Source organism: Euprymna scolopes, chromosome 11 (assembly GCF_053919585.1).
Source record: "Euprymna scolopes isolate OS-2025 chromosome 11, ASM5391958v1, whole genome shotgun sequence".
In the NCBI taxonomy this organism is placed as follows: domain Eukaryota; kingdom Metazoa; phylum Mollusca; class Cephalopoda; order Sepiida; family Sepiolidae; genus Euprymna; species Euprymna scolopes.
In genome coordinates, this window is record NC_136492.1 from 1,701,465 (window position 1) to 1,722,451 (window position 20,987).

The 20,987-nt window shown below is 39.3% G+C and overlaps 98 non-coding genes across 98 annotated transcripts; all 98 read right to left on the reverse strand.

Moving 5' to 3' along the window:
- Positions 1–29: 29 nt before the first annotated feature.
- On the reverse strand, positions 30–103 carry Trnat-agu (transfer RNA threonine (anticodon AGU)). The gene has a single exon. It is a non-coding gene; the product is annotated as a tRNA-Thr (tRNA).
- Positions 104–173: 70 nt separating this feature from the next.
- On the reverse strand, positions 174–247 carry Trnat-agu (transfer RNA threonine (anticodon AGU)). The gene has a single exon. It is a non-coding gene; the product is annotated as a tRNA-Thr (tRNA).
- A 213-nt stretch (positions 248–460) lies between these two features.
- On the reverse strand, positions 461–534 carry Trnat-ugu (transfer RNA threonine (anticodon UGU)). Its single transcript has one exon. It is a non-coding gene; the product is annotated as a tRNA-Thr (tRNA).
- Positions 535–748: 214 nt separating this feature from the next.
- On the reverse strand, positions 749–822 carry Trnat-agu (transfer RNA threonine (anticodon AGU)). The gene has a single exon. It is a non-coding gene; the product is annotated as a tRNA-Thr (tRNA).
- Positions 823–1,035: 213 nt separating this feature from the next.
- Trnat-ugu (transfer RNA threonine (anticodon UGU)) lies at positions 1,036–1,109 on the reverse strand. The gene has a single exon. It is a non-coding gene; the product is annotated as a tRNA-Thr (tRNA).
- Positions 1,110–1,179: 70 nt separating this feature from the next.
- Trnat-ugu (transfer RNA threonine (anticodon UGU)) lies at positions 1,180–1,253 on the reverse strand. The gene has a single exon. It is a non-coding gene; the product is annotated as a tRNA-Thr (tRNA).
- A 70-nt stretch (positions 1,254–1,323) lies between these two features.
- Trnat-ugu (transfer RNA threonine (anticodon UGU)) lies at positions 1,324–1,397 on the reverse strand. The gene has a single exon. It is a non-coding gene; the product is annotated as a tRNA-Thr (tRNA).
- A 70-nt stretch (positions 1,398–1,467) lies between these two features.
- On the reverse strand, positions 1,468–1,541 carry Trnat-ugu (transfer RNA threonine (anticodon UGU)). The gene has a single exon. It is a non-coding gene; the product is annotated as a tRNA-Thr (tRNA).
- A 70-nt stretch (positions 1,542–1,611) lies between these two features.
- Trnat-ugu (transfer RNA threonine (anticodon UGU)) lies at positions 1,612–1,685 on the reverse strand. Its single transcript has one exon. It is a non-coding gene; the product is annotated as a tRNA-Thr (tRNA).
- Positions 1,686–1,755: 70 nt separating this feature from the next.
- Trnat-ugu (transfer RNA threonine (anticodon UGU)) lies at positions 1,756–1,829 on the reverse strand. Its single transcript has one exon. It is a non-coding gene; the product is annotated as a tRNA-Thr (tRNA).
- A 70-nt stretch (positions 1,830–1,899) lies between these two features.
- Trnat-ugu (transfer RNA threonine (anticodon UGU)) lies at positions 1,900–1,973 on the reverse strand. Its single transcript has one exon. It is a non-coding gene; the product is annotated as a tRNA-Thr (tRNA).
- A 70-nt stretch (positions 1,974–2,043) lies between these two features.
- On the reverse strand, positions 2,044–2,117 carry Trnat-ugu (transfer RNA threonine (anticodon UGU)). Its single transcript has one exon. It is a non-coding gene; the product is annotated as a tRNA-Thr (tRNA).
- Positions 2,118–2,331: 214 nt separating this feature from the next.
- Trnat-ugu (transfer RNA threonine (anticodon UGU)) lies at positions 2,332–2,405 on the reverse strand. The gene has a single exon. It is a non-coding gene; the product is annotated as a tRNA-Thr (tRNA).
- Positions 2,406–2,475: 70 nt separating this feature from the next.
- Trnat-ugu (transfer RNA threonine (anticodon UGU)) lies at positions 2,476–2,549 on the reverse strand. Its single transcript has one exon. It is a non-coding gene; the product is annotated as a tRNA-Thr (tRNA).
- A 214-nt stretch (positions 2,550–2,763) lies between these two features.
- Positions 2,764–2,837, reverse strand: Trnat-ugu (transfer RNA threonine (anticodon UGU)). The gene has a single exon. It is a non-coding gene; the product is annotated as a tRNA-Thr (tRNA).
- Positions 2,838–2,907: 70 nt separating this feature from the next.
- Positions 2,908–2,981, reverse strand: Trnat-ugu (transfer RNA threonine (anticodon UGU)). The gene has a single exon. It is a non-coding gene; the product is annotated as a tRNA-Thr (tRNA).
- A 70-nt stretch (positions 2,982–3,051) lies between these two features.
- Positions 3,052–3,125, reverse strand: Trnat-ugu (transfer RNA threonine (anticodon UGU)). Its single transcript has one exon. It is a non-coding gene; the product is annotated as a tRNA-Thr (tRNA).
- A 70-nt stretch (positions 3,126–3,195) lies between these two features.
- Positions 3,196–3,269, reverse strand: Trnat-ugu (transfer RNA threonine (anticodon UGU)). The gene has a single exon. It is a non-coding gene; the product is annotated as a tRNA-Thr (tRNA).
- Positions 3,270–3,487: 218 nt separating this feature from the next.
- Trnat-ugu (transfer RNA threonine (anticodon UGU)) lies at positions 3,488–3,561 on the reverse strand. The gene has a single exon. It is a non-coding gene; the product is annotated as a tRNA-Thr (tRNA).
- A 70-nt stretch (positions 3,562–3,631) lies between these two features.
- Positions 3,632–3,705, reverse strand: Trnat-ugu (transfer RNA threonine (anticodon UGU)). Its single transcript has one exon. It is a non-coding gene; the product is annotated as a tRNA-Thr (tRNA).
- Positions 3,706–3,775: 70 nt separating this feature from the next.
- Positions 3,776–3,849, reverse strand: Trnat-ugu (transfer RNA threonine (anticodon UGU)). Its single transcript has one exon. It is a non-coding gene; the product is annotated as a tRNA-Thr (tRNA).
- Positions 3,850–3,919: 70 nt separating this feature from the next.
- On the reverse strand, positions 3,920–3,993 carry Trnat-agu (transfer RNA threonine (anticodon AGU)). Its single transcript has one exon. It is a non-coding gene; the product is annotated as a tRNA-Thr (tRNA).
- A 70-nt stretch (positions 3,994–4,063) lies between these two features.
- On the reverse strand, positions 4,064–4,137 carry Trnat-agu (transfer RNA threonine (anticodon AGU)). Its single transcript has one exon. It is a non-coding gene; the product is annotated as a tRNA-Thr (tRNA).
- A 506-nt stretch (positions 4,138–4,643) lies between these two features.
- Trnat-ugu (transfer RNA threonine (anticodon UGU)) lies at positions 4,644–4,717 on the reverse strand. Its single transcript has one exon. It is a non-coding gene; the product is annotated as a tRNA-Thr (tRNA).
- A 70-nt stretch (positions 4,718–4,787) lies between these two features.
- Positions 4,788–4,861, reverse strand: Trnat-ugu (transfer RNA threonine (anticodon UGU)). Its single transcript has one exon. It is a non-coding gene; the product is annotated as a tRNA-Thr (tRNA).
- A 70-nt stretch (positions 4,862–4,931) lies between these two features.
- Positions 4,932–5,005, reverse strand: Trnat-ugu (transfer RNA threonine (anticodon UGU)). The gene has a single exon. It is a non-coding gene; the product is annotated as a tRNA-Thr (tRNA).
- A 70-nt stretch (positions 5,006–5,075) lies between these two features.
- Positions 5,076–5,149, reverse strand: Trnat-agu (transfer RNA threonine (anticodon AGU)). Its single transcript has one exon. It is a non-coding gene; the product is annotated as a tRNA-Thr (tRNA).
- A 70-nt stretch (positions 5,150–5,219) lies between these two features.
- On the reverse strand, positions 5,220–5,293 carry Trnat-agu (transfer RNA threonine (anticodon AGU)). The gene has a single exon. It is a non-coding gene; the product is annotated as a tRNA-Thr (tRNA).
- Positions 5,294–5,363: 70 nt separating this feature from the next.
- Trnat-agu (transfer RNA threonine (anticodon AGU)) lies at positions 5,364–5,437 on the reverse strand. The gene has a single exon. It is a non-coding gene; the product is annotated as a tRNA-Thr (tRNA).
- A 213-nt stretch (positions 5,438–5,650) lies between these two features.
- On the reverse strand, positions 5,651–5,724 carry Trnat-ugu (transfer RNA threonine (anticodon UGU)). The gene has a single exon. It is a non-coding gene; the product is annotated as a tRNA-Thr (tRNA).
- Positions 5,725–5,938: 214 nt separating this feature from the next.
- Trnat-agu (transfer RNA threonine (anticodon AGU)) lies at positions 5,939–6,012 on the reverse strand. The gene has a single exon. It is a non-coding gene; the product is annotated as a tRNA-Thr (tRNA).
- Positions 6,013–6,225: 213 nt separating this feature from the next.
- Positions 6,226–6,299, reverse strand: Trnat-ugu (transfer RNA threonine (anticodon UGU)). The gene has a single exon. It is a non-coding gene; the product is annotated as a tRNA-Thr (tRNA).
- Positions 6,300–6,369: 70 nt separating this feature from the next.
- Trnat-ugu (transfer RNA threonine (anticodon UGU)) lies at positions 6,370–6,443 on the reverse strand. The gene has a single exon. It is a non-coding gene; the product is annotated as a tRNA-Thr (tRNA).
- A 70-nt stretch (positions 6,444–6,513) lies between these two features.
- On the reverse strand, positions 6,514–6,587 carry Trnat-ugu (transfer RNA threonine (anticodon UGU)). The gene has a single exon. It is a non-coding gene; the product is annotated as a tRNA-Thr (tRNA).
- A 70-nt stretch (positions 6,588–6,657) lies between these two features.
- On the reverse strand, positions 6,658–6,731 carry Trnat-ugu (transfer RNA threonine (anticodon UGU)). Its single transcript has one exon. It is a non-coding gene; the product is annotated as a tRNA-Thr (tRNA).
- A 70-nt stretch (positions 6,732–6,801) lies between these two features.
- On the reverse strand, positions 6,802–6,875 carry Trnat-ugu (transfer RNA threonine (anticodon UGU)). Its single transcript has one exon. It is a non-coding gene; the product is annotated as a tRNA-Thr (tRNA).
- A 70-nt stretch (positions 6,876–6,945) lies between these two features.
- Trnat-ugu (transfer RNA threonine (anticodon UGU)) lies at positions 6,946–7,019 on the reverse strand. Its single transcript has one exon. It is a non-coding gene; the product is annotated as a tRNA-Thr (tRNA).
- Positions 7,020–7,089: 70 nt separating this feature from the next.
- On the reverse strand, positions 7,090–7,163 carry Trnat-ugu (transfer RNA threonine (anticodon UGU)). The gene has a single exon. It is a non-coding gene; the product is annotated as a tRNA-Thr (tRNA).
- A 70-nt stretch (positions 7,164–7,233) lies between these two features.
- On the reverse strand, positions 7,234–7,307 carry Trnat-ugu (transfer RNA threonine (anticodon UGU)). The gene has a single exon. It is a non-coding gene; the product is annotated as a tRNA-Thr (tRNA).
- Positions 7,308–7,521: 214 nt separating this feature from the next.
- On the reverse strand, positions 7,522–7,595 carry Trnat-ugu (transfer RNA threonine (anticodon UGU)). The gene has a single exon. It is a non-coding gene; the product is annotated as a tRNA-Thr (tRNA).
- A 70-nt stretch (positions 7,596–7,665) lies between these two features.
- On the reverse strand, positions 7,666–7,739 carry Trnat-ugu (transfer RNA threonine (anticodon UGU)). Its single transcript has one exon. It is a non-coding gene; the product is annotated as a tRNA-Thr (tRNA).
- A 214-nt stretch (positions 7,740–7,953) lies between these two features.
- Trnat-ugu (transfer RNA threonine (anticodon UGU)) lies at positions 7,954–8,027 on the reverse strand. Its single transcript has one exon. It is a non-coding gene; the product is annotated as a tRNA-Thr (tRNA).
- A 70-nt stretch (positions 8,028–8,097) lies between these two features.
- On the reverse strand, positions 8,098–8,171 carry Trnat-ugu (transfer RNA threonine (anticodon UGU)). Its single transcript has one exon. It is a non-coding gene; the product is annotated as a tRNA-Thr (tRNA).
- Positions 8,172–8,241: 70 nt separating this feature from the next.
- Positions 8,242–8,315, reverse strand: Trnat-ugu (transfer RNA threonine (anticodon UGU)). The gene has a single exon. It is a non-coding gene; the product is annotated as a tRNA-Thr (tRNA).
- Positions 8,316–8,385: 70 nt separating this feature from the next.
- Positions 8,386–8,459, reverse strand: Trnat-ugu (transfer RNA threonine (anticodon UGU)). Its single transcript has one exon. It is a non-coding gene; the product is annotated as a tRNA-Thr (tRNA).
- A 218-nt stretch (positions 8,460–8,677) lies between these two features.
- On the reverse strand, positions 8,678–8,751 carry Trnat-ugu (transfer RNA threonine (anticodon UGU)). Its single transcript has one exon. It is a non-coding gene; the product is annotated as a tRNA-Thr (tRNA).
- A 70-nt stretch (positions 8,752–8,821) lies between these two features.
- Positions 8,822–8,895, reverse strand: Trnat-ugu (transfer RNA threonine (anticodon UGU)). Its single transcript has one exon. It is a non-coding gene; the product is annotated as a tRNA-Thr (tRNA).
- A 70-nt stretch (positions 8,896–8,965) lies between these two features.
- Trnat-ugu (transfer RNA threonine (anticodon UGU)) lies at positions 8,966–9,039 on the reverse strand. The gene has a single exon. It is a non-coding gene; the product is annotated as a tRNA-Thr (tRNA).
- A 70-nt stretch (positions 9,040–9,109) lies between these two features.
- On the reverse strand, positions 9,110–9,183 carry Trnat-agu (transfer RNA threonine (anticodon AGU)). Its single transcript has one exon. It is a non-coding gene; the product is annotated as a tRNA-Thr (tRNA).
- A 70-nt stretch (positions 9,184–9,253) lies between these two features.
- Trnat-agu (transfer RNA threonine (anticodon AGU)) lies at positions 9,254–9,327 on the reverse strand. Its single transcript has one exon. It is a non-coding gene; the product is annotated as a tRNA-Thr (tRNA).
- Positions 9,328–9,684: 357 nt separating this feature from the next.
- On the reverse strand, positions 9,685–9,758 carry Trnat-ugu (transfer RNA threonine (anticodon UGU)). Its single transcript has one exon. It is a non-coding gene; the product is annotated as a tRNA-Thr (tRNA).
- Positions 9,759–9,972: 214 nt separating this feature from the next.
- Trnat-agu (transfer RNA threonine (anticodon AGU)) lies at positions 9,973–10,046 on the reverse strand. Its single transcript has one exon. It is a non-coding gene; the product is annotated as a tRNA-Thr (tRNA).
- Positions 10,047–10,259: 213 nt separating this feature from the next.
- Positions 10,260–10,333, reverse strand: Trnat-ugu (transfer RNA threonine (anticodon UGU)). The gene has a single exon. It is a non-coding gene; the product is annotated as a tRNA-Thr (tRNA).
- Positions 10,334–10,403: 70 nt separating this feature from the next.
- Positions 10,404–10,477, reverse strand: Trnat-ugu (transfer RNA threonine (anticodon UGU)). The gene has a single exon. It is a non-coding gene; the product is annotated as a tRNA-Thr (tRNA).
- A 70-nt stretch (positions 10,478–10,547) lies between these two features.
- Positions 10,548–10,621, reverse strand: Trnat-ugu (transfer RNA threonine (anticodon UGU)). Its single transcript has one exon. It is a non-coding gene; the product is annotated as a tRNA-Thr (tRNA).
- Positions 10,622–10,691: 70 nt separating this feature from the next.
- Positions 10,692–10,765, reverse strand: Trnat-ugu (transfer RNA threonine (anticodon UGU)). Its single transcript has one exon. It is a non-coding gene; the product is annotated as a tRNA-Thr (tRNA).
- A 70-nt stretch (positions 10,766–10,835) lies between these two features.
- Trnat-ugu (transfer RNA threonine (anticodon UGU)) lies at positions 10,836–10,909 on the reverse strand. Its single transcript has one exon. It is a non-coding gene; the product is annotated as a tRNA-Thr (tRNA).
- Positions 10,910–10,979: 70 nt separating this feature from the next.
- Trnat-ugu (transfer RNA threonine (anticodon UGU)) lies at positions 10,980–11,053 on the reverse strand. Its single transcript has one exon. It is a non-coding gene; the product is annotated as a tRNA-Thr (tRNA).
- Positions 11,054–11,123: 70 nt separating this feature from the next.
- Positions 11,124–11,197, reverse strand: Trnat-agu (transfer RNA threonine (anticodon AGU)). The gene has a single exon. It is a non-coding gene; the product is annotated as a tRNA-Thr (tRNA).
- A 70-nt stretch (positions 11,198–11,267) lies between these two features.
- Positions 11,268–11,341, reverse strand: Trnat-ugu (transfer RNA threonine (anticodon UGU)). Its single transcript has one exon. It is a non-coding gene; the product is annotated as a tRNA-Thr (tRNA).
- A 70-nt stretch (positions 11,342–11,411) lies between these two features.
- On the reverse strand, positions 11,412–11,485 carry Trnat-agu (transfer RNA threonine (anticodon AGU)). The gene has a single exon. It is a non-coding gene; the product is annotated as a tRNA-Thr (tRNA).
- Positions 11,486–11,555: 70 nt separating this feature from the next.
- Trnat-agu (transfer RNA threonine (anticodon AGU)) lies at positions 11,556–11,629 on the reverse strand. Its single transcript has one exon. It is a non-coding gene; the product is annotated as a tRNA-Thr (tRNA).
- Positions 11,630–11,842: 213 nt separating this feature from the next.
- On the reverse strand, positions 11,843–11,916 carry Trnat-ugu (transfer RNA threonine (anticodon UGU)). Its single transcript has one exon. It is a non-coding gene; the product is annotated as a tRNA-Thr (tRNA).
- Positions 11,917–11,986: 70 nt separating this feature from the next.
- Positions 11,987–12,060, reverse strand: Trnat-agu (transfer RNA threonine (anticodon AGU)). Its single transcript has one exon. It is a non-coding gene; the product is annotated as a tRNA-Thr (tRNA).
- A 70-nt stretch (positions 12,061–12,130) lies between these two features.
- On the reverse strand, positions 12,131–12,204 carry Trnat-agu (transfer RNA threonine (anticodon AGU)). The gene has a single exon. It is a non-coding gene; the product is annotated as a tRNA-Thr (tRNA).
- Positions 12,205–12,561: 357 nt separating this feature from the next.
- On the reverse strand, positions 12,562–12,635 carry Trnat-agu (transfer RNA threonine (anticodon AGU)). Its single transcript has one exon. It is a non-coding gene; the product is annotated as a tRNA-Thr (tRNA).
- Positions 12,636–12,704: 69 nt separating this feature from the next.
- Trnat-ugu (transfer RNA threonine (anticodon UGU)) lies at positions 12,705–12,778 on the reverse strand. Its single transcript has one exon. It is a non-coding gene; the product is annotated as a tRNA-Thr (tRNA).
- Positions 12,779–12,848: 70 nt separating this feature from the next.
- Trnat-agu (transfer RNA threonine (anticodon AGU)) lies at positions 12,849–12,922 on the reverse strand. The gene has a single exon. It is a non-coding gene; the product is annotated as a tRNA-Thr (tRNA).
- Positions 12,923–12,992: 70 nt separating this feature from the next.
- Trnat-ugu (transfer RNA threonine (anticodon UGU)) lies at positions 12,993–13,066 on the reverse strand. The gene has a single exon. It is a non-coding gene; the product is annotated as a tRNA-Thr (tRNA).
- Positions 13,067–13,280: 214 nt separating this feature from the next.
- Positions 13,281–13,354, reverse strand: Trnat-ugu (transfer RNA threonine (anticodon UGU)). The gene has a single exon. It is a non-coding gene; the product is annotated as a tRNA-Thr (tRNA).
- Positions 13,355–13,568: 214 nt separating this feature from the next.
- Trnat-agu (transfer RNA threonine (anticodon AGU)) lies at positions 13,569–13,642 on the reverse strand. The gene has a single exon. It is a non-coding gene; the product is annotated as a tRNA-Thr (tRNA).
- A 69-nt stretch (positions 13,643–13,711) lies between these two features.
- Positions 13,712–13,785, reverse strand: Trnat-ugu (transfer RNA threonine (anticodon UGU)). Its single transcript has one exon. It is a non-coding gene; the product is annotated as a tRNA-Thr (tRNA).
- Positions 13,786–13,855: 70 nt separating this feature from the next.
- Positions 13,856–13,929, reverse strand: Trnat-ugu (transfer RNA threonine (anticodon UGU)). Its single transcript has one exon. It is a non-coding gene; the product is annotated as a tRNA-Thr (tRNA).
- A 70-nt stretch (positions 13,930–13,999) lies between these two features.
- Trnat-agu (transfer RNA threonine (anticodon AGU)) lies at positions 14,000–14,073 on the reverse strand. Its single transcript has one exon. It is a non-coding gene; the product is annotated as a tRNA-Thr (tRNA).
- Positions 14,074–14,287: 214 nt separating this feature from the next.
- Positions 14,288–14,361, reverse strand: Trnat-ugu (transfer RNA threonine (anticodon UGU)). The gene has a single exon. It is a non-coding gene; the product is annotated as a tRNA-Thr (tRNA).
- Positions 14,362–14,575: 214 nt separating this feature from the next.
- Positions 14,576–14,649, reverse strand: Trnat-agu (transfer RNA threonine (anticodon AGU)). Its single transcript has one exon. It is a non-coding gene; the product is annotated as a tRNA-Thr (tRNA).
- Positions 14,650–14,719: 70 nt separating this feature from the next.
- Positions 14,720–14,793, reverse strand: Trnat-ugu (transfer RNA threonine (anticodon UGU)). Its single transcript has one exon. It is a non-coding gene; the product is annotated as a tRNA-Thr (tRNA).
- Positions 14,794–15,007: 214 nt separating this feature from the next.
- Trnat-agu (transfer RNA threonine (anticodon AGU)) lies at positions 15,008–15,081 on the reverse strand. Its single transcript has one exon. It is a non-coding gene; the product is annotated as a tRNA-Thr (tRNA).
- A 789-nt stretch (positions 15,082–15,870) lies between these two features.
- Trnat-agu (transfer RNA threonine (anticodon AGU)) lies at positions 15,871–15,944 on the reverse strand. The gene has a single exon. It is a non-coding gene; the product is annotated as a tRNA-Thr (tRNA).
- A 214-nt stretch (positions 15,945–16,158) lies between these two features.
- Positions 16,159–16,232, reverse strand: Trnat-agu (transfer RNA threonine (anticodon AGU)). The gene has a single exon. It is a non-coding gene; the product is annotated as a tRNA-Thr (tRNA).
- Positions 16,233–16,302: 70 nt separating this feature from the next.
- On the reverse strand, positions 16,303–16,376 carry Trnat-agu (transfer RNA threonine (anticodon AGU)). The gene has a single exon. It is a non-coding gene; the product is annotated as a tRNA-Thr (tRNA).
- Positions 16,377–16,590: 214 nt separating this feature from the next.
- Trnat-agu (transfer RNA threonine (anticodon AGU)) lies at positions 16,591–16,664 on the reverse strand. The gene has a single exon. It is a non-coding gene; the product is annotated as a tRNA-Thr (tRNA).
- Positions 16,665–16,734: 70 nt separating this feature from the next.
- Positions 16,735–16,808, reverse strand: Trnat-ugu (transfer RNA threonine (anticodon UGU)). Its single transcript has one exon. It is a non-coding gene; the product is annotated as a tRNA-Thr (tRNA).
- A 214-nt stretch (positions 16,809–17,022) lies between these two features.
- Positions 17,023–17,096, reverse strand: Trnat-agu (transfer RNA threonine (anticodon AGU)). Its single transcript has one exon. It is a non-coding gene; the product is annotated as a tRNA-Thr (tRNA).
- Positions 17,097–17,166: 70 nt separating this feature from the next.
- Positions 17,167–17,240, reverse strand: Trnat-ugu (transfer RNA threonine (anticodon UGU)). Its single transcript has one exon. It is a non-coding gene; the product is annotated as a tRNA-Thr (tRNA).
- Positions 17,241–17,454: 214 nt separating this feature from the next.
- On the reverse strand, positions 17,455–17,528 carry Trnat-agu (transfer RNA threonine (anticodon AGU)). The gene has a single exon. It is a non-coding gene; the product is annotated as a tRNA-Thr (tRNA).
- Positions 17,529–17,598: 70 nt separating this feature from the next.
- Positions 17,599–17,672, reverse strand: Trnat-agu (transfer RNA threonine (anticodon AGU)). Its single transcript has one exon. It is a non-coding gene; the product is annotated as a tRNA-Thr (tRNA).
- A 645-nt stretch (positions 17,673–18,317) lies between these two features.
- Trnat-agu (transfer RNA threonine (anticodon AGU)) lies at positions 18,318–18,391 on the reverse strand. Its single transcript has one exon. It is a non-coding gene; the product is annotated as a tRNA-Thr (tRNA).
- Positions 18,392–18,605: 214 nt separating this feature from the next.
- On the reverse strand, positions 18,606–18,679 carry Trnat-agu (transfer RNA threonine (anticodon AGU)). The gene has a single exon. It is a non-coding gene; the product is annotated as a tRNA-Thr (tRNA).
- Positions 18,680–18,749: 70 nt separating this feature from the next.
- Positions 18,750–18,823, reverse strand: Trnat-agu (transfer RNA threonine (anticodon AGU)). The gene has a single exon. It is a non-coding gene; the product is annotated as a tRNA-Thr (tRNA).
- A 214-nt stretch (positions 18,824–19,037) lies between these two features.
- Positions 19,038–19,111, reverse strand: Trnat-agu (transfer RNA threonine (anticodon AGU)). Its single transcript has one exon. It is a non-coding gene; the product is annotated as a tRNA-Thr (tRNA).
- Positions 19,112–19,325: 214 nt separating this feature from the next.
- Trnat-agu (transfer RNA threonine (anticodon AGU)) lies at positions 19,326–19,399 on the reverse strand. The gene has a single exon. It is a non-coding gene; the product is annotated as a tRNA-Thr (tRNA).
- Positions 19,400–19,469: 70 nt separating this feature from the next.
- Positions 19,470–19,543, reverse strand: Trnat-agu (transfer RNA threonine (anticodon AGU)). The gene has a single exon. It is a non-coding gene; the product is annotated as a tRNA-Thr (tRNA).
- A 358-nt stretch (positions 19,544–19,901) lies between these two features.
- On the reverse strand, positions 19,902–19,975 carry Trnat-agu (transfer RNA threonine (anticodon AGU)). Its single transcript has one exon. It is a non-coding gene; the product is annotated as a tRNA-Thr (tRNA).
- Positions 19,976–20,332: 357 nt separating this feature from the next.
- Trnat-agu (transfer RNA threonine (anticodon AGU)) lies at positions 20,333–20,406 on the reverse strand. Its single transcript has one exon. It is a non-coding gene; the product is annotated as a tRNA-Thr (tRNA).
- Positions 20,407–20,475: 69 nt separating this feature from the next.
- On the reverse strand, positions 20,476–20,549 carry Trnat-ugu (transfer RNA threonine (anticodon UGU)). The gene has a single exon. It is a non-coding gene; the product is annotated as a tRNA-Thr (tRNA).
- Positions 20,550–20,763: 214 nt separating this feature from the next.
- On the reverse strand, positions 20,764–20,837 carry Trnat-agu (transfer RNA threonine (anticodon AGU)). Its single transcript has one exon. It is a non-coding gene; the product is annotated as a tRNA-Thr (tRNA).
- A 69-nt stretch (positions 20,838–20,906) lies between these two features.
- Trnat-ugu (transfer RNA threonine (anticodon UGU)) lies at positions 20,907–20,980 on the reverse strand. The gene has a single exon. It is a non-coding gene; the product is annotated as a tRNA-Thr (tRNA).
- Positions 20,981–20,987: the final 7 nt, after the last annotated feature.

A 20,987-nucleotide genomic window follows, 5' to 3' on the forward strand; every position in this document is an offset into this window, starting at 1 on the left:
TGATGACACAAGTATTAAACAAGAATACAAGGCTCCAGAGGGATTCGGACCCTCGACCTCCAGTTTACTAGACTGGCGCTCTAACCAACTGAGCTATGGAGCCGATATATTAATGAAACAATAAATATGATTGTATATCATTAACGATTAAACAAGTATTAAACAAGAATACAAGGCTCCAGAGGGATTCGGACCCTCGACCTCCAGTTTACTAGACTGGCGCTCTAACCAACTGAGCTATGGAGCCGATATATTAAGGAAACAATAAATATGATTATGTATCATTAATAATAAAAGGAGTGTTAAACAAGATACAAGGCTCCAGAGGGATTCGGACCCTCGAGCTCCAGTTTACAAGACCGGCGCTCTAACCAACTGAGCTATGGAACCGATATATTAATGAATCATTAAATATGATTATATATCATTAATGATGACACAAGTGTTAAACAAGAATACAAGGCTCCAGAGGGATTCGGACCCTCGACCTCCAGTTTACAAGACTGGCGCTCTAACCAACTGAGCTATGGAGCCGATATATTAAGGAAACAATAAATATGATTATATATCATTAATGATGACACAAGTATTAAACAAGATTACAAGGCTCCGGAGGGATTCGGACCCTCGACCTCCAGTTTACTAGACTGGCGCTCTAACCAACTGAGCTATGGAGCCGATATATTAATGAAACAATAAATATGATTGTATATCATTAACGATAAAACAAGTATTAAACAAGAATACAAGGCTCCAGAGGGATTCGGACCCTCGACCTCCAGTTTACTAGACTGGCGCTCTAACCAACTGAGCTATGGAGCCGATATATTAAGGAAAGAATAAATATGATTATGTATCATTAATAATAAATAGAGTGTTAAACAAGATACAAGGCTCCAGAGGGATTCGGACCCTCGACCTCCAGTTTACAAGACTGGCCCTCTAACCAACTGAGCTATGGAGCCGATATATTAAGGAAACAATAAATATGATTATATATCATTAAGGATGACACACGTGTTAAACAAGAATACAAGGCTCCAGAGGGATTCGGACCCTCGACCTCCAGTTTACAAGACTGGTGCTCTATCCAACTGAGCTATGGAGCCGATATATTAAGGAAACAATAAATATGATTATATATCATTAATGATGACACACGTGTTAAACAAAAATACAAGGCTCCAGAGGGATTCGGACCCTCGACCTCCAGTTTACAAGACTGGTGCTCTAACCAACTGAGCTATGGAGCCGATATATGAAGGAAACAATAAATATGATTATATATCATTTAGGATGACACACGTGTTAAACAAGAATACAAGGCTCCAGAGGGATTCGGACCCTCGACCTCCAGTTTACAAGACTGGCGCTCTAACCAACTGAGCTATGGAGCCGATATATTAAGGAAACAATAAATATCATTATATATCATTAAGGATGACACACGTGTTAAACAAGAATACAAGGCTCCAGAGGGATTCGGACCCTCGACCTCCAGTTTACAAGACTGGTGCTCTAACCAACTGAGCTATGGAGCCGATATATTAAGGAAACAATAAATATGAATATATATCATTAATGATTACACAAGTGTTAAACAAGAATACCAGCCTCCAGAGGGATTCGGACCCTCGACCTCCAGTTTACAAGACTGGCGCTCTAACCAACTGAGCTATGGAGCCGATATATTAAGGAAACAATAAATATGATTATATATCATTAAGGATGACACACGTGTTAAACAAGAATACAAGGCTCCAGAGGGATTCGGACCCTCGACCTCCAGTTTACAAGACTGGCGCTCTAACCAACTGAGCTATGGAGCCGATATATTCAGGAAACAACAAATATGATTATATATCATTAATGATGACACAAGTGTTAAACAAGAATACAAGGCTCCAGAGGGAGTCGGACCCTCGACCTCCAGTTTACAAGACCGGCGCTCTAACCAACTGAGCTATGGAGCCGATATATTAAGGAAACAATAAATATGATTATGTATCATTAATAATAAAACGAGTGTTAAACGAGAATAAAAGGCTCCAGAGGGATTCGGACCCTCGACCTCCAGTTTACAAGACTGGCGCTCTAACCAACTGAGCTATGGAGCCGATATATTAAGGAAACAATAAATATGATTATGTATCATTAATGATAAAACAAGTGTTTAACGAGAATACAAGGCTCCAGAGGGATTCGGACCCTCGACCTCCAGTTTACAAGACGGGCGCTCTAACCAACTGAGCTATGGAGCCGATATATTAAGGAAACAATAAATATGATTATGTATCATTAATAATAAAACGAGTGTTAAACGAGAATAAAAGGCTCCAGAGGGATTCGGACCCTCGACCTCCAGTTTACAAGACTGGCGCTCTAACCAACTGAGCTATGGAGCCGATATATTAAGGAAACAATAAATATGATTATGTATCATTAATGATAAAACGAGTGTTAAACGCGAATAAAAGGCTCCAGAGGGATTCGGACCCTCGACCTCCAGTTTACAAGACTGGCGCTCTAACCAACTGAGCTATGGAGCCGATATATATAGGAAACAATAAATATGATTATGTATCATTAATAATAAAACGAGTGTTAAACGAGAATAAAAGGCTCCAGAGGGATTCGGACCCTCGACCTCCATAATACAAGACTGGCGCTCTAACCAACTGAGCTATGGAGCCGATATATTAAGGAAACAATAAATATGATTATGTATCATTAATAATAAAACGAGTGTTAAACAAGAATAAAAGGCTCCAGAGGGATTCGGACCCTCGACCTCCAGTTTACAAGACTGGCGCTCTAACCAACTGAGCTATGGAGCCGATATATTAAGGAAATAATAAACATGATTATGTATCATTAACAATAAAACGAGTGTTAAACGAGAATAAAAGGCTCCAGAGGGATTCGGACCCTCGACCTCCAGTTTACAAGACTGGCGCTCTAACCAACTGAGCTATGGAGCCGATATATTAAGGAAACAATAAATATGATTATATATCATTAAGGATGACACACGTGTTAAACAAGAATACAAGGCTCCAGAGGGATTCGGACCCTCGACTTCCAGTTTACAAGACTGGTGCTCTAACCAACTGAGCTATGGAGCCGATATATTAAGGAAACAATAAATATGATTATATATCATTAATGATGACACACGTGTTAAACAAAAATACAAGGCTCCAGAGGGATTCGGACCCTCGACCTCCAGTTTACAAGACTGGTGCTCTAACCAACTGAGCTATGGAGCCGATATATGAAGGAAACAATAAATATGATTATATATCATTTAGGATGACACACCCACGTGTTAAACAAGAATACAAGGCTCCAGAGGGATTCGGACCCTCGACCTCCAGTTTACAAGACTGGCGCTCTAACCAACTGAGCTATGGAGTCGATATATTAAGGAAACAATAAATATGATTATATATCATTAAGGATGACACACGTGTTAAACAAGAATACAAGGCTCCAGAGGGATTCGGACCCTCGACCTCCAGTTTACAAGACTGGTGCTCTAACCAACTGAGCTATGGAGCCGATATATTAAGGAAACAATAAATATGAATATATATCATTAATGATTACACAAGTGTTAAACAAGAATACCAGCCTCCAGAGGGATTCGGACCCTCGACCTCCAGTTTACAAGACTGGCGCTCTAACCAACTGAGCTATGGAGCCGATATATTAAGGAAACAATAAATATGATTATATATCATTAAGGATGACACACGTGTTAAACAAGAATACAAGGCTCCAGAGGGATTCGGACCCTCGACCTCCAGTTTACAAGACTGGCGCTCTAACCAACTGAGCTATGGAGCCGATATATTAAGGAAACAATAAATATTATTATGTTTCATTAATGATGACACAAGTGTTAAACAAGAATACAAGGCTCCAGAGGGATTCGGACCCTCGACCTCCAGTTTACTAGACTGGAGCTCTAACCAACTGAGCTATGGAGCCGATATATTAAGGAAACAATAAATATGATTATGTATCATTAATGATGACACAAGTATTAAACAAGAATACAAGGCTCCAGAGGGATTCGGACCCTCGACCTCCAGTTTACTAGACTGGCGCTCTAACCAACTGAGCTATGGAGCCGATATATTAAGGAAACAATAAATATGATTATGTATCATTAATAATAAAACGAGTGTTAAACAAGAATAAAAGGCTCCAGAGCGATTCGAACCCTCGACCTCCAGTTTACAAGACTGGCGCTCTAACAAACTGAGCTATGGAGCCGATATATTAAGGAAACAATAAATATGATTATGTATCATTAATAATAAAACGAGTGTTAAACAAGAATAAAAGGCTCCAGAGGGATTCGGAACCTCGACCTCCAGTTTACAAGACTGGCGCTCTAACCAACTGAGCTATGGAGCCGATATATGAAGGAAACAATAAATATGATTATATATCATTTAGGATGACACACCCACGTGTTAAACAAGAATACAAGGCTCCAGAGGGATTCGGACCCTCGACCTCCAGTTTACAAGACTGGCGCTCTAACCAACTGAGCTATGGAGTCGATATATTAAGGAAACAATAAATATGATTATATATCATTAAGGATGACACACGTGTTAAACAAGAATACAAGGCTCCAGAGGGATTCGGACCCTCGACCTCCAGTTTACAAGACTGGTGCTCTAACCAACTGAGCTATGGAGCCGATATATTAAGGAAACAATAAATATGAATATATATCATTAATGATTACACAAGTGTTAAACAAGAATACCAGCCTCCAGAGGGATTCGGACCCTCGACCTCCAGTTTACAAGACTGGCGCTCTAACCAACTGAGCTATGGAGCCGATATATTAAGGAAACAATAAATATGATTATATATCATTAAGGATGACACACGTGTTAAACAAGAATACAAGGCTCCAGAGGGATTCGGACCCTCGACCTCCAGTTTACAAGACTGGCGCTCTAACCAACTGAGCTATGGAGCCGATATATTAAGGAAACAATAAATATTATTATGTTTCATTAATGATGACACAAGTGTTAAACAAGAATACAAGGCTCCAGAGGGATTCGGACCCTCGACCTCCAGTTTACTAGACTGGAGCTCTAACCAACTGAGCTATGGAGCCGATATATTAAGGAAACAATAAATATGATTATGTATCATTAATGATGACACAAGTATTAAACAAGAATACAAGGCTCCAGAGGGATTCGGACCCTCGACCTCCAGTTTACTAGACTGGCGCTCTAACCAACTGAGCTATGGAGCCGATATATTAATGAAACAATAAATATGATTGTATATCATTAACGATTAAACAAGTATTAAACAAGAATACAAGGCTCCAGAGGGATTCGGACCCTCGACCTCCAGTTTACTAGACTGGCGCTCTAACCAACTGAGCTATGGAGCCGATATATTAAGGAAAGAATAAATATGATTATGTATCATTAATAATAAAAGGAGTGTTAAACAAGATACAAGGCTCCAGAGGGATTCGGACCCTCGAGCTCCAGTTTACAAGACCGGCGCTCTAACCAACTGAGCTATGGAACCGATATATTAATGAATCATTAAATATGATTATATATCATTAATGATGACACAAGTGTTAAACAAGAATACAAGGCTCCAGAGGGATTCGGACCCTCGACCTCCAGTTTACAAGACTGGCGCTCTAACCAACTGAGCTATGGAGCCGATATATTAAGGAAACAATAAATATGATTATATATCATTAATGATGACACAAGTATTAAACAAGATTACAAGGCTCCGGAGGGATTCGGACCCTCGACCTCCAGTTTACTAGACTGGCGCTCTAACCAACTGAGCTATGGAGCCGATATATTAATGAAACAATAAATATGATTGTATATCATTAACGATAAAACAAGTATTAAACAAGAATACAAGGCTCCAGAGGGATTCGGACCCTCGACCTCCAGTTTACTAGACTGGCGCTCTAACCAACTGAGCTATGGAGCCGATATATTAAGGAAAGAATAAATATGATTATGTATCATTAATAATAAAAGGAGTGTTAAACAAGATACAAGGCTCCAGAGGGATTCCGACCCTCGACCTCCAGTTTACAAGACTGGCCCTCTAACCAACTGAGCTATGGAGCCGATATATTAAGGAAACAATAAATATGATTATATATCATTAAGGATGACACACGTGTTAAACAAGAATACAAGGCTCCAGAGGGATTCGGACCCTCGACCTCCAGTTTACAAGACTGGTGCTCTATCCAACTGAGCTATGGAGCCGATATATTAAGGAAACAATAAATATGATTATATATCATTAATGATGACACACGTGTTAAACAAAAATACAAGGCTCCAGAGGGATTCGGACCCTCGACCTCCAGTTTACAAGACTGGTGCTCTAACCAACTGAGCTATGGAGCCGATATATGAAGGAAACAATAAATATGATTATATATCATTTAGGATGACACACGTGTTAAACAAGAATACAAGGCTCCAGAGGGATTCGGACCCTCGACCTCCAGTTTACAAGACTGGCGCTCTAACCAACTGAGCTATGGAGCCGATATATTAAGGAAACAATAAATATCATTATATATCATTAAGGATGACACACGTGTTAAACAAGAATACAAGGCTCCAGAGGGATTCGGACCCTCGACCTCCAGTTTACAAGACTGGTGCTCTAACCAACTGAGCTATGGAGCCGATATATTAAGGAAACAATAAATATGAATATATATCATTAATGATTACACAAGTGTTAAACAAGAATACCAGCCTCCAGAGGGATTCGGACCCTCGACCTCCAGTTTACAAGACTGGCGCTCTAACCAACTGAGCTATGGAGCCGATATATTAAGGAAACAATAAATATGATTATATATCATTAAGGATGACACACGTGTTAAACAAGAATACAAGGCTCCAGAGGGATTCGGACCCTCGACCTCCAGTTTACAAGACTGGCGCTCTAACCAACTGAGCTATGGAGCCGATATATTCAGGAAACAACAAATATGATTATATATCATTAATGATGACACAAGTGTTAAACAAGAATACAAGGCTCCAGAGGGAGTCGGACCCTCGACCTCCAGTTTACAAGACCGGCGCTCTAACCAACTGAGCTATGGAGCCGATATATTAAGGAAACAATAAATATGATTATGTATCATTAATAATAAAACGAGTGTTAAACGAGAATAAAAGGCTCCAGAGGGATTCGGACCCTCGACCTCCAGTTTACAAGACTGGCGCTCTAACCAACTGAGCTATGGAGCCGATATATTAAGGAAACAATAAATATGATTATGTATCATTAATGATAAAACAAGTGTTTAACGAGAATACAAGGCTCCAGAGGGATTCGGACCCTCGACCTCCAGTTTACAAGACGGGCGCTCTAACCAACTGAGCTATGGAGCCGATATATTAAGGAAACAATAAATATGATTATGTATCATTAATAATAAAACGAGTGTTAAACGAGAATAAAAGGCTCCAGAGGGATTCGGACCCTCGACCTCCAGTTTACAAGACTGGCGCTCTAACCAACTGAGCTATGGAGCCGATATATTAAGGAAACAATAAATATGATTATGTATCATTAATGATAAAACGAGTGTTAAACGCGAATAAAAGGCTCCAGAGGGATTCGGACCCTCGACCTCCAGTTTACAAGACTGGCGCTCTAACCAACTGAGCTATGGAGCCGATATATATAGGAAACAATAAATATGATTATGTATCATTAATAATAAAACGAGTGTTAAACGAGAATAAAAGGCTCCAGAGGGATTCGGACCCTCGACCTCCATAATACAAGACTGGCGCTCTAACCAACTGAGCTATGGAGCCGATATATTAAGGAAACAATAAATATGATTATGTATCATTAATAATAAAACGAGTGTTAAACAAGAATAAAAGGCTCCAGAGGGATTCGGACCCTCGACCTCCAGTTTACAAGACTGGCGCTCTAACCAACTGAGCTATGGAGCCGATATATTAAGGAAATAATAAACATGATTATGTATCATTAACAATAAAACGAGTGTTAAACGAGAATAAAAGGCTCCAGAGGGATTCGGACCCTCGACCTCCAGTTTACAAGACTGGCGCTCTAACCAACTGAGCTATGGAGCCGATATATTAATGAAACAATAAATATGATTATATATCATTAAGGATGACACACGTGTTAAACAAGAATACAAGGCTCCAGAGGGATTCGGACCCTCGACTTCCAGTTTACAAGACTGGTGCTCTAACCAACTGAGCTATGGAGCCGATATATTAAGGAAACAATAAATATGATTATATATCATTAATGATGACACACGTGTTAAACAAAAATACAAGGCTCCAGAGGGATTCGGACCCTCGACCTCCAGTTTACAAGACTGGTGCTCTAACCAACTGAGCTATGGAGCCGATATATGAAGGAAACAATAAATATGATTATATATCATTTAGGATGACACACCCACGTGTTAAACAAGAATACAAGGCTCCAGAGGGATTCGGACCCTCGACCTCCAGTTTACAAGACTGGCGCTCTAACCAACTGAGCTATGGAGTCGATATATTAAGGAAACACTAAATATGATTATATATCATTAAGGATGACACACGTGTTAAACAAGAATACAAGGCTCCAGAGGGATTCGGACCCTCGACCTCCAGTTTACAAGACTGGTGCTCTAACCAACTGAGCTATGGAGCCGATATATTAAGGAAACAATAAATATGAATATATATCATTAATGATTACACAAGTGTTAAACAAGAATACCAGCCTCCAGAGGGATTCGGACCCTCGACCTCCAGTTTACAAGACTGGCGCTCTAACCAACTGAGCTATGGAGCCGATATATTAAGGAAACAATAAATATGATTATATATCATTAAGGATGACACACGTGTTAAACAAGAATACAAGGCTCCAGAGGGATTCGGACCCTCGACCTCCAGTTTACAAGACTGGCGCTCTAACCAACTGAGCTATGGAGCCGATATATTAAGGAAACAATAAATATTATTATGTTTCATTAATGATGACACAAGTGTTAAACAAGAATACAAGGCTCCAGAGGGATTCGGACCCTCGACCTCCAGTTTACTAGACTGGAGCTCTAACCAACTGAGCTATGGAGCCGATATATTAAGGAAACAATAAATATGATTATGTATCATTAATGATGACACAAGTATTAAACAAGAATACAAGGCTCCAGAGGGATTCGGACCCTCGACCTCCAGTTTACTAGACTGGCGCTCTAACCAACTGAGCTATGGAGCCGATATATTAATGAAACAATAAATATGATTGTATATCATTAACGATTAAACAAGTATTAAACAAGAATACAAGGCTCCAGAGGGATTCGGACCCTCGACCTCCAGTTTACTAGACTGGCGCTCTAACCAACTGAGCAATGGAGCCGATATATTAAGGAAACAATAAATATGATTATGTATCATTAATAATAAAAGGAGTGTTAAACAAGATACAAGGCTCCAGAGGGATTCGGACCCTCGAGCTCCAGTTTACAAGACCGGCGCTCTAACCAACTGAGCTATGGAACCGATATATTAATGAATCATTAAATATGATTATATATCATTAATGATGACACAAGTGTTAAACAAGAATACAAGGCTCCAGAGGGATTCGGACCCTCGACCTCCAGTTTACAAGACTGGCGCTCTAACCAACTGAGCTATGGAGCCGATATATTAAGGAAACAATAAATATGATTATATATCATTAATGATGACACAAGTATTAAACAAGATTACAAGGCTCCGGAGGGATTCGGACCCTCGACCTCCAGTTTACTAGACTGGCGCTCTAACCAACTGAGCTATGGAGCCGATATATTAATGAAACAATAAATATGATTGTATATCATTAACGATAAAACAAGTATTAAACAAGAATACAAGGCTCCAGAGGGATTCGGACCCTCGACCTCCAGTTTACTAGACTGGCGCTCTAACCAACTGAGCTATGGAGCCGATATATTAAGGAAAGAATAAATATGATTATGTATCATTAATAATAAAAGGAGTGTTAAACAAGATACAAGGCTCCAGAGGGATTCGGACCCTCGACCTCCAGTTTACAAGACTGGCCCTCTAACCAACTGAGCTATGGAGCCGATATATTAAGGAAACAATAAATATGATTATATATCATTAAGGATGACACACGTGTTAAACAAGAATACAAGGCTCCAGAGGGATTCGGACCCTCGACCTCCAGTTTACAAGACTGGTGCTCTATCCAACTGAGCTATGGAGCCGATATATTAAGGAAACAATAAATATGATTATATATCATTAATGATGACACACGTGTTAAACAAAAATACAAGGCTCCAGAGGGATTCGGACCCTCGACCTCCAGTTTACAAGACTGGTGCTCTAACCAACTGAGCTATGGAGCCGATATATGAAGGAAACAATAAATATGATTATATATCATTTAGGATGACACACGTGTTAAACAAGAATACAAGGCTCCAGAGGGATTCGGACCCTCGACCTCCAGTTTACAAGACTGGCGCTCTAACCAACTGAGCTATGGAGCCGATATATTAAGGAAACAATAAATATCATTATATATCATTAAGGATGACACACGTGTTAAACAAGAATACAAGGCTCCAGAGGGATTCGGACCCTCGACCTCCAGTTTACAAGACTGGTGCTCTAACCAACTGAGCTATGGAGCCGATATATTAAGGAAACAATAAATATGAATATATATCATTAATGATTACACAAGTGTTAAACAAGAATACCAGCCTCCAGAGGGATTCGGACCCTCGACCTCCAGTTTACAAGACTGGCGCTCTAACCAACTGAGCTATGGAGCCGATATATTAAGGAAACAATAAATATGATTATATATCATTAAGGATGACACACGTGTTAAACAAGAATACAAGGCTCCAGAGGGAGTCGGACCCTCGACCTCCAGTTTACAAGACTGGCGCTCTAACCAACTGAGCTATGGAGCCGATATATTAATGAAACAATAAATATGATTATATATCATTAATGATGACACAAGTGTTAAACAAGAATACAAGGCTCCAGAGGGATTCGGACCCTCGACCTCCAGTTTACTAGACTGGCGCTCTAACCAACTGAGCTATGGAGCCGATATATTAAGGAAACAATAAATATGATTATGTATCATTAATAATAAAACGAGTGTTAACCAAGAATAAAAGGCTCCAGAGGGATTCGGACCCGCGACCTCCAGTTTACAAGACTGGCGCTCTAACCAACTGAGCTATGGAGCCGATATATTAAGAAAACAATAAATATGATTATATATCATTAATGATGACACAAGTATTAAACAAGATTACAAGGCTCCAGAGGGATTCGGACCCTCGACCTCCAGTTTACTAGACTGGCGCTCTAACCAACTGAGCTATGGAGCCGATATATTAATGAAACAATAAATATGATTGTATATCATTAACGATAAAACAAGTATTAAACAAGAATACAAGGCTCCAGAGGGATTCGGACCCTCGACCTCCAGTTTACTAGACTGGCGCTCTAACCAACTGAGCTATGGAGCCGATATATTAAGGAAACAATAAATATGATTATGTATCATTAATAATAAAAGGAGTGTTAAACAAGATACAAGGCTCCAGAGGGATTCGGACCCTCGAGCTCCAGTTTACAAGACCGGCGCTCTAACCAACTGAGCTATGGAACCGATATATTAATGAATCAATAAATATGATTATATATCATTAATGATGACACAAGTGTTAAACAAGAATACAAGGCTCCAGAGGGATTCGGACCCTCGACCTCCAGTTTACAAGACTGGCGCTCTAACCAACTGAGCTATGGAGCCGATATATTAAGGAAACAATAAATATGATTATATATCATTAATGATGACACAAGTATTAAACAAGATTACAAGGCTCCAGAGGGATTCGGACCCTCGACCTCCAGTTTACTAGACTGGCGCTCTAACCAACTGAGCTATGGAGCCGATATATTAATGAAACAATAAATATGATTGTATATCATTAACGATAAAACAAGTATTAAACAAGAATACAAGGCTCCAGAGGGATTCGGACCCTCGACCTCCAGTTTACTAGACTGGCGCTCTAACCAACTGAGCTATGGAGCCGATATATTAAGGAAAGAATAAATATGATTATGTATCATTAATAATAAAAGGATAGTTAAACAAGATACAAGGCTCCAGAGGGATTCGGACCCTCGACCTCCAGTTTACAAGACTGGCCCTCTAACCAACTGAGCTATGGAGCCGATATATTAATGAATCAATAAATATGATTATATATCATTAATGATGACACAAGTGTTAAACAAGAATACAAGGCTCCAGAGGGATTCGGACCCTCGACCTCCAGTTTACAAGACTGGCGCTCTTACCAACTCAACTATGGAGCCGATATATTAATGAAACAATAAATATGATTATATATCATTAATGATGACACAAGTGTTAAACATGAATACAAGGCTCCAGAGGGATTCGGACCCTCGACCTCCAGTTTACTAGACTGGCGCTCTAACCAACTGAGCTATGGAGCCGATATATTAATGAAACAATAAATATGATTATGTATCATGAATAATAAAAGGAGTGTTAAACAAGATACAAGGCTCCAGAGGGATTCGGACCCTCGACCTCCAGTTTACAAGACTGGCGCTCTAACCAACTGAGCTATGGAGCCGATATATTAATGAATCAATAAATATGATTATATATCATTAATGATGACACAAGTGTTCCACAAGAATACAAGGCTCCAGAGGGATTCGGACCCTCGACCTCCAGTTTACTAGACTGGCGCTCTAACCAACTGAGCTATGGAGCCGATATATTAATGAAACAATAAATATGATTATATATCATTTATGATGACACAAGTGTTAAACAAGAATACAAGGCTCCAGAGGGATTCGGACCCTCGACCTCCAGTTTACAAGACTGGCGCTCTAACCAACTGAGCTATAAAGCCGATATATTAATGAAACAATTAATATGATTATATATCATTAATGATGACACAAGTGTTAAACAAGAATACAAGGCTCCAGAGGGATTCGGACCCTCGACCTCGTGTTTACAAGACTGGCGCTCTAACCAACTGAGCTATGGAGCCGATATATTAATGAAACAATAAATATGATTATATATCATTAATGATGACACAAGTGTTCCACAAGAATACAAGGCTCCAGAGGGATTCGGACCCTCGACCTCCAGTTTACAAGACTGGCGCTCTAACCAACTGAGCTATGGAGCCGATATATTAATGAAACAATAAATATGATTATATATCATTAATGATGACACAAGTGTTCCACAAGAATACAAGGCTCCAGAGGGATTCGGACCCTCGACCTCCAGTTTACAAGACTGGCCCTCTAACCAACTGAGCTATGGAGCCGATATATTAATGAATCAATAAATATGATTATATATCATTAATGATGACACAAGTGTTAAACAAGAATACAAGGCTCCAGAGGGATTCGGACCCTCGACCTCCAGTTTACTAGACTGGCGCTCTAACCAACTGAGCTATGGAGCCGATATATTAATGAAACAATAAATATGATTATGTATCATTAATAATAAAAGGAGTGTTAAACAAGATACAAGGCTCCAGAGGGATTCGGACCCTCGACCTCCAGTTTACAAGACTGGCGCTCTAACCAACTGAGCTATGGAGCCGATATATTAATGAATCAATAAATATGATTATATATCATTAATGATGACACAAGTGTTAAACAAGACTACAAGGCTCCAGAAGGATTCGGACCCTCGACCTCCAGTTTACAAGACTGGCGCTCTAACCAACTGAGCTATGGAGCCGATATATTAATGAAACAATAAATATGATTATATATCATTAATGATGACACAAGTGTTCCACAAGAATACAAGGCTCCAGAGGGATTCGGACCCTCGACCTCCAGTTTACTAGACTGGCGCTCTAACCAACTGAGCTATGGAGCCGATATATTAATGAAACAATAAATATGATTATATATCATTAATGATATAACAAGTGTTAAACAAGAATACAAAGCTCCAGAGGGATTCGGACCCTCGACCTCCAGTTTACAAGACTGGCGCTCTAACCAACTGAGCTATAAAGCCGATATATTAATGAAACAATTAATATGATTATATATCATTAATGATGACACAAGTGTTAAACAAGAATACAAGGCTCCAGAGGGATTCGGACCCTCGACCTCCAGTTTACAAGACTGGCGCTCTAACCAACTGAGCTATGGAGCCGATATATTAATGAAACAATAAATATGATTATATATCATTAATGATGACACAAGTGTTCCACAAGAATACAAGGCTCCAGAGGGATTCGGACCCTCGACCTCCAGTTTACAAGACTAGCGCTCTAACCAACTGAGCTATTGAGCCGATATATTAATGAAACAATAAATATGATTATATATCATTAATGATGACACAAGTGTTCCACAAGAATACAAGGCTCCAGAGGGATTCGGACCCTCGACCTCCAGTTTACTAGACTGGCGCTCTAACCAACTGAGCTATGGAGCCGATATATTAAGGAAACAATAAATATGATTATATATCATTAATGATGACACAAGTGTTAAACAAGAATACAAGGCTCCAGAGGGATTCGGACCCTCGCCCTCCAGTTTACAAGACTGGCGCTCTAACCAACTGAGCTATGGAGCCGATATATTAATGAAACAATAAATATGATTATATATCATTAATGATGACACAAGTGTTAAACAAGAATACAAGGCTCCAGAGGGATTCGGACCATCGACCTCCAGTTTACTAGACTGGCGCTCTAACCAACTGAGCTATGGAGCCGATATATTAATGAAACAATAAGTATGATTATATATCATTAATGATGACACAAGTGTTAAACAAGAATACAAGGCTCCAGAGGGATTCGGACCCTCGACCTCCAGTTTACTAGACTGGCGCTCTAACCAACTGAGCTATGGAGCCGATATATTAATGAAACAATAAATATGATTATGTATCATTAATGATAAAACGAGTGTTAAACAAGAATACAAGGCTCCAGAGGGATTCGGACCCTCGACCTCCAGTTTACTAGACTGGCGGTCTAACCAACTGAGCTATGGAGCCGATATATTAAGGAAACAATAAATAGAATTATGTATCATTAATAATAAAAAAAGTGTTAAACGAGAATAAAAGGCTCCAGAGGGATTCGGACCCTCGACCTCCAGTTTACTAGAATGGCGCTCTAACCAACTGAGCTATGGAGCCGATATATTAAGGAAACAATAAATATGATTGTATATCATTAACGAAAAAACAAGTATTAAACAAGAATACAAGGCTCCAGAGGGATTCGGACCCTCGACCTCCAGTTTACTAGACTGGCGCTCTAACCAACTGAGATATGGAGCCGATATATTAAGGAAACAATAAATATGATTATGTATCATTAATAATAAAAGGAGTGTTAAACAAGATACAAGGCTCCAGAGGGATTCGGACCCTCGACCTCCAGTTTACTAGACTGGCGCTCTAACCAACAGAGCTATGGAGCCGCTATATAAATGAAACAATAACTATGATTATATATCATTAATGATGACACAAGTGTTAAACAAGAATACAAGGCTCCAGAGGGATTCGGACCCTCGACCTCCAGTTTACTAGACTGGCGCTCTAACCAACTGAGCAATGGAGCCGATATATTAATGAAACAATAACTATGATTATATATCATTAATGAGGACACAAGTGTTAAACAAGAATACAAGGCTCCAGAGGGATTCGGACCCTCGACCTCCAGTTTACTAGACTGGCGCTCTAACCAACTGAGCTATGGAGCCGATATATTAAGGAAACAATAAATATGATTATGTATCATTAATAATAAAACGAGTGTTAAACAAGAATAAAAGCCTCTATAGGGATTCGGACCCTCGACCTCCAGTTTACTAGACTGGCGCTCTAACACACTGAGCTATAGAGCCGATATATTAAGGAAACAAAAAATATGATTATGTATCATTAATAATAAAACGAGTGTTAAACAAGAATACAAGGCTCCAGAGGGATTCGGACCCTCGACCTCCAGTTTACTAGACTGGCGCTCTAACCAACTGAGCTATGGAGCCAATATATTAAGGAAACAATAAATATGATTATGTATCATTAATAATAAAACGAGTGTTAAACAAGAATACAAGGCTCCAGAGGGATTCGGACCCTCGACCTCCAGTTTACTAGACTGGCGCTCTAACCAACTGAGCTATGGAGCCGATATATTAAGGAAACAATAAATATGATTATGTATCATTAATAATAAAACGAGTGTTAAACAAGAATACAAGGCTCCAGAGGGATTCGGACCCTCGACCTCCAGTTTACTAGTCTGGCGCTCTAACCAACTGAGCTATGGAGCCAATATATTAAGGAAACAATAAATATGATTATGTATCATTAATAATAAAACGAGTGTTAAACAAGAATACAAGGCTCCAGAGGGATTCGGACCCTCGACCTCCAGTTTACTAGACTGGCGCTCTAACCAACTGAGCTATGGAGCCGATATATTAAGGAAACAATAAATATGATTATGTATCATTAATAATAAAACGAGTGTTAAACAAGAATACAAGGCTCCAGAGGGATTCGGACCCTCGACCTCCAGTTTACAAGACTGGCGCTCTAACCAACTGAGCTATGGAGCCGATATATTAATGAAACAATAAATATGATTATATATCATTAATGATGACACAAGTGTTCCACAAGAATACAAGGCTCCAGAGGGATTCGGACCCTCGACCTCCAGTTTACAAGACTAGCGCTCTAACCAACTGAGCTATTGAGCCGATATATTAATGAAACAATAAATATGATTATATATCATTAATGATGACACAAGTGTTCCACAAGAATACAAGGCTCCAGAGGGATTCGGACCCTCGACCTCCAGTTTACTAGACTGGCGCTCTAACCAACTGAGCTATGGAGCCGATATATTAAGGAAACAATAAATATGATTATATATCATTAATGATGACACAAGTGTTAAACAAGAATACAAGGCTCCAGAGGGATTCGGACCCTCGCCCTCCAGTTTACAAGACTGGCGCTCTAACCAACTGAGCTATGGAGCCGATATATTAATGAAACAATAAATATGATTATATATCATTAATGATGACACAAGTGTTAAACAAGAATACAAGGCTCCAGAGGGATTCGGACCATCGACCTCCAGTTTACTAGACTGGCGCTCTAACCAACTGAGCTATGGAGCCGATATATTAATGAAACAATAAGTATGATTATATATCATTAATGATGACACAAGTGTTAAACAAGAATACAAGGCTCCAGAGGGATTCGGACCCTCGACCTCCAGTTTACTAGACTGGCGCTCTAACCAACTGAGCTATGGAGCCGATATATTAATGAAACAATAAATATGATTATGTATCATTAATAATAAAACGAGTGTTAAACAAGAATACAAGGCTCCAGAGGGATTCGGACCCTCGACCTCCAGTTTACTAGACTGGCGCTCTAACCAACTGAGCTATGGAGCCGATATATTAAGGAAACAATAAATAGAATTATGTATCATTAATAATAAAAAAAGTGTTAAACGAGAATAAAAGGCTCCAGAGGGATTCGGACCCTCGACCTCCAGTTTACTAGAATGGCGCTCTAACCAACTGAGCTATGGAGCCGATATATTAAGGAAACAATAAATATGATTGTATATCATTAACGAAAAAACAAGTATTAAACAAGAATACAAGGCTCCAGAGGGATTCGGACCCTCGACCTCCAGTTTACTAGACTGGCGCTCTAACCAACTGAGATATGGAGCCGATATATTAAGGAAACAATAAATATGATTATGTATCATTAATAATAAAAGGAGTGTTAAACAAGATACAAGGCTCCAGAGGGATTCGGACCCTCGACCTCCAGTTTACTAAACTGGCGCTCTAACCAACAGAGCTATGGAGCCGCTATATTAATGAAACAATAACTATGATTATATATCATTAATGATGACACAAGTGTTAAACAAGAATACAAGGCTCCAGAGGGATTCGGACCCTCGACCTCCAGTTTACTAGACTGGCGCTCTAACCAACTGAGCAATGGAGCCGATATATTAATGAAACAATAACTATGATTATATATCATTAATGAGGACACAAGTGTTAAACAAGAATACAAGGCTCCAGAGGGATTCGGACCCTCGACCTCCAGTTTACTAGACTGGCGCTCTAACCAACTGAGCTATGGAGCCGATATATTAAGGAAACAATAAATATGATTATGTATCATTAATAATAAAACGAGTGTTAAACAAGAATAAAAGCCTCTATAGGGATTCGGACCCTCGACCTCCAGTTTACTAGACTGGCGCTCTAACACACTGAGCTATAGAGCCGATATATTAAGGAAACAAAAAATATGATTATGTATCATTAATAATAAAACGAGTGTTAAACAAGAATACAAGGCTCCAGAGGGATTCGGACCCTCGACCTCCAGTTTACTAGACTGGCGCTCTAACCAACTGAGCTATGGAGCCAATATATTAAGGAAACAATAAATATGATTATGTATCATTAATAATAAAACGAGTGTTAAACAAGAATACAAGGCTCCAGAGGGATTCGGACCCTCGACCTCCAGTTTACTAGACTGGCGCTCTAACCAACTGAGCTATGGAGCCGATATATTAAGGAAACAATAAATATGATTATGTATCATTAATAATAAAACGAGTGTTAAACAAGAATACAAGGCTCCAGAGGGATTCGGACCCTCGACCTCCAGTTTACTAGTCTGGCGCTCTAACCAACTGAGCTATGGAGCCAATATATTAAGGAAACAATAAATATGATTATGTATCATTAATAATAAAACGAGTGTTAAACAAGAATACAAGGCTCCAGAGGGATTCGGACCCTCGACCTCCAGTTTACTAGACTGGCGCTCTAACCAACTGAGCTATGGAGCCGATATATTAAGGAAACAATAAATATGATTATGTATCATTAATAATAAAACGAGTGTTAAACAAGAATACAAGGCTCCAGAGGGATTCGGACCCTCGACCTCCAGTTTACTAGTCTGGCGCTCTAACCAACTGAGCTATGGAGCCAATATATTAAGGAAACAATAAATATGATTATGTATCATTAATAATAAAACGAGTGTTAAACAAGAATACAAGGCTCCAGAGGGATTCGGACCCTCGACCTCCAGTTTACTAGACTGGCGCTCTAACCAACTGAGCTATGGAGCCGATATATTAAGGAAACAATAAATATGATTATGTATCATTAATAATAAAACGAGTGTTAAACAAGAATACAAGGCTCCAGAGGGATTCGGACCCTCGACCTCCAGTTTACTAGACTGGCGCTCTAACCAACTGAGCTATGGAGCCAATATATTAAGGAAACAATAAATATGATTATGTATCATTAATAATAAAACGAGTGTTAAACAAGAATACAAGGCTCCAGAGGGATTCGGACCCTCGACCTCCAGTTTACTAGACTGGCGCTCCAACCAACTGAGCTATGGAGCCGATATATTAAGGAAACAATAAATATGATTATGTATCATTAATAATAAAACGAGTGTTAAACAAGAATACAAGGCTCCAGAGGGATTCGGACCCTCGACCTCCAGTTTACTAGTCTGGCGCTCTAACCAACTGAGCTATGGAGCCGATATATTAAGGAAACAATAAATATGATTATGTATCATTAATAATAAAACGAGTGTTAAACAAGAATACAAGGCTCCAGAGGGATTCGGACCCTCGACCTCCAGTTTACTAGACTGGCGCTCTAACCAACTGAGCTATGGAGCCGATATATTAAGGAAACAATAAATATGATTATGTATCATTAATAATAAAAGGAGTGTTAAACAAGATACAAGGCTCCAGAGGGATTCGGACCCTCGACCTCCAGTTTACAAGACTGGCCCTCGAACCAACTGAGCTATGGAGCCGATATATTAATGAATCAATAAATATGATTATATATCATTAATGATGACACAAGTTTTAAACAAGAATACAAGGCTCCAGAGGGATTCGGACCCTCGACCTCCAGTTTACAAGACTGGCGCTCTTACCAACTCAGCTATGGAGCCGATATATTAATGAAACAATAAATATGATTATATATCATTAATGATGACACAAGTGTTAAACAAGAATACAAGGCTCCAGAGGGATTCGGACCCTCGACCTCCAGTTTACTAGACTGGCGCTCTAACCAACTGAGCTATGGAGCCGATATATTAATGAAACAATAAATATGATTATGTATCATGAATAATAAAAGGAGTGTTAAACAAGATACAAGGCTCCAGAGGGATTCGGACCCTCGACCTCCAGTTTACAAGACTGGCGCTCTAACCAACTGAGCTATGGAGCCGATATATTAATGAATCAATAAATATGATTATATATCATTAATGATGACACAAGTGTTAAACAAGAATACAAGGCTCCAGAGGGATTCGGACCCTCGACCTCCAGTTTACAAGACTGGCGCTCTTACCAACTCAGCTATGGAGCCGATATATTAATGAAACAATAAATATGATTATATATCATTAATGATGACACAAGTGTTAAACAAGAATACAAGGCTCCAGAGGGATTCGGACCCTCGACCTCCAGTTTACTAGACTGGCGCTCTAACCAACTGAGCTATGGAGCCGATATATTAATGAAACAATAAATATGATTATGTATCATGAATAATAAAACGAGTGTTAAACAAGATACAAGGCTCCAGAGGGATTCGGACCCTCGACCTCCAGTTTACAAGACTGGCGCTCTAACCAACTGAGCTATGGAGCCGATATAT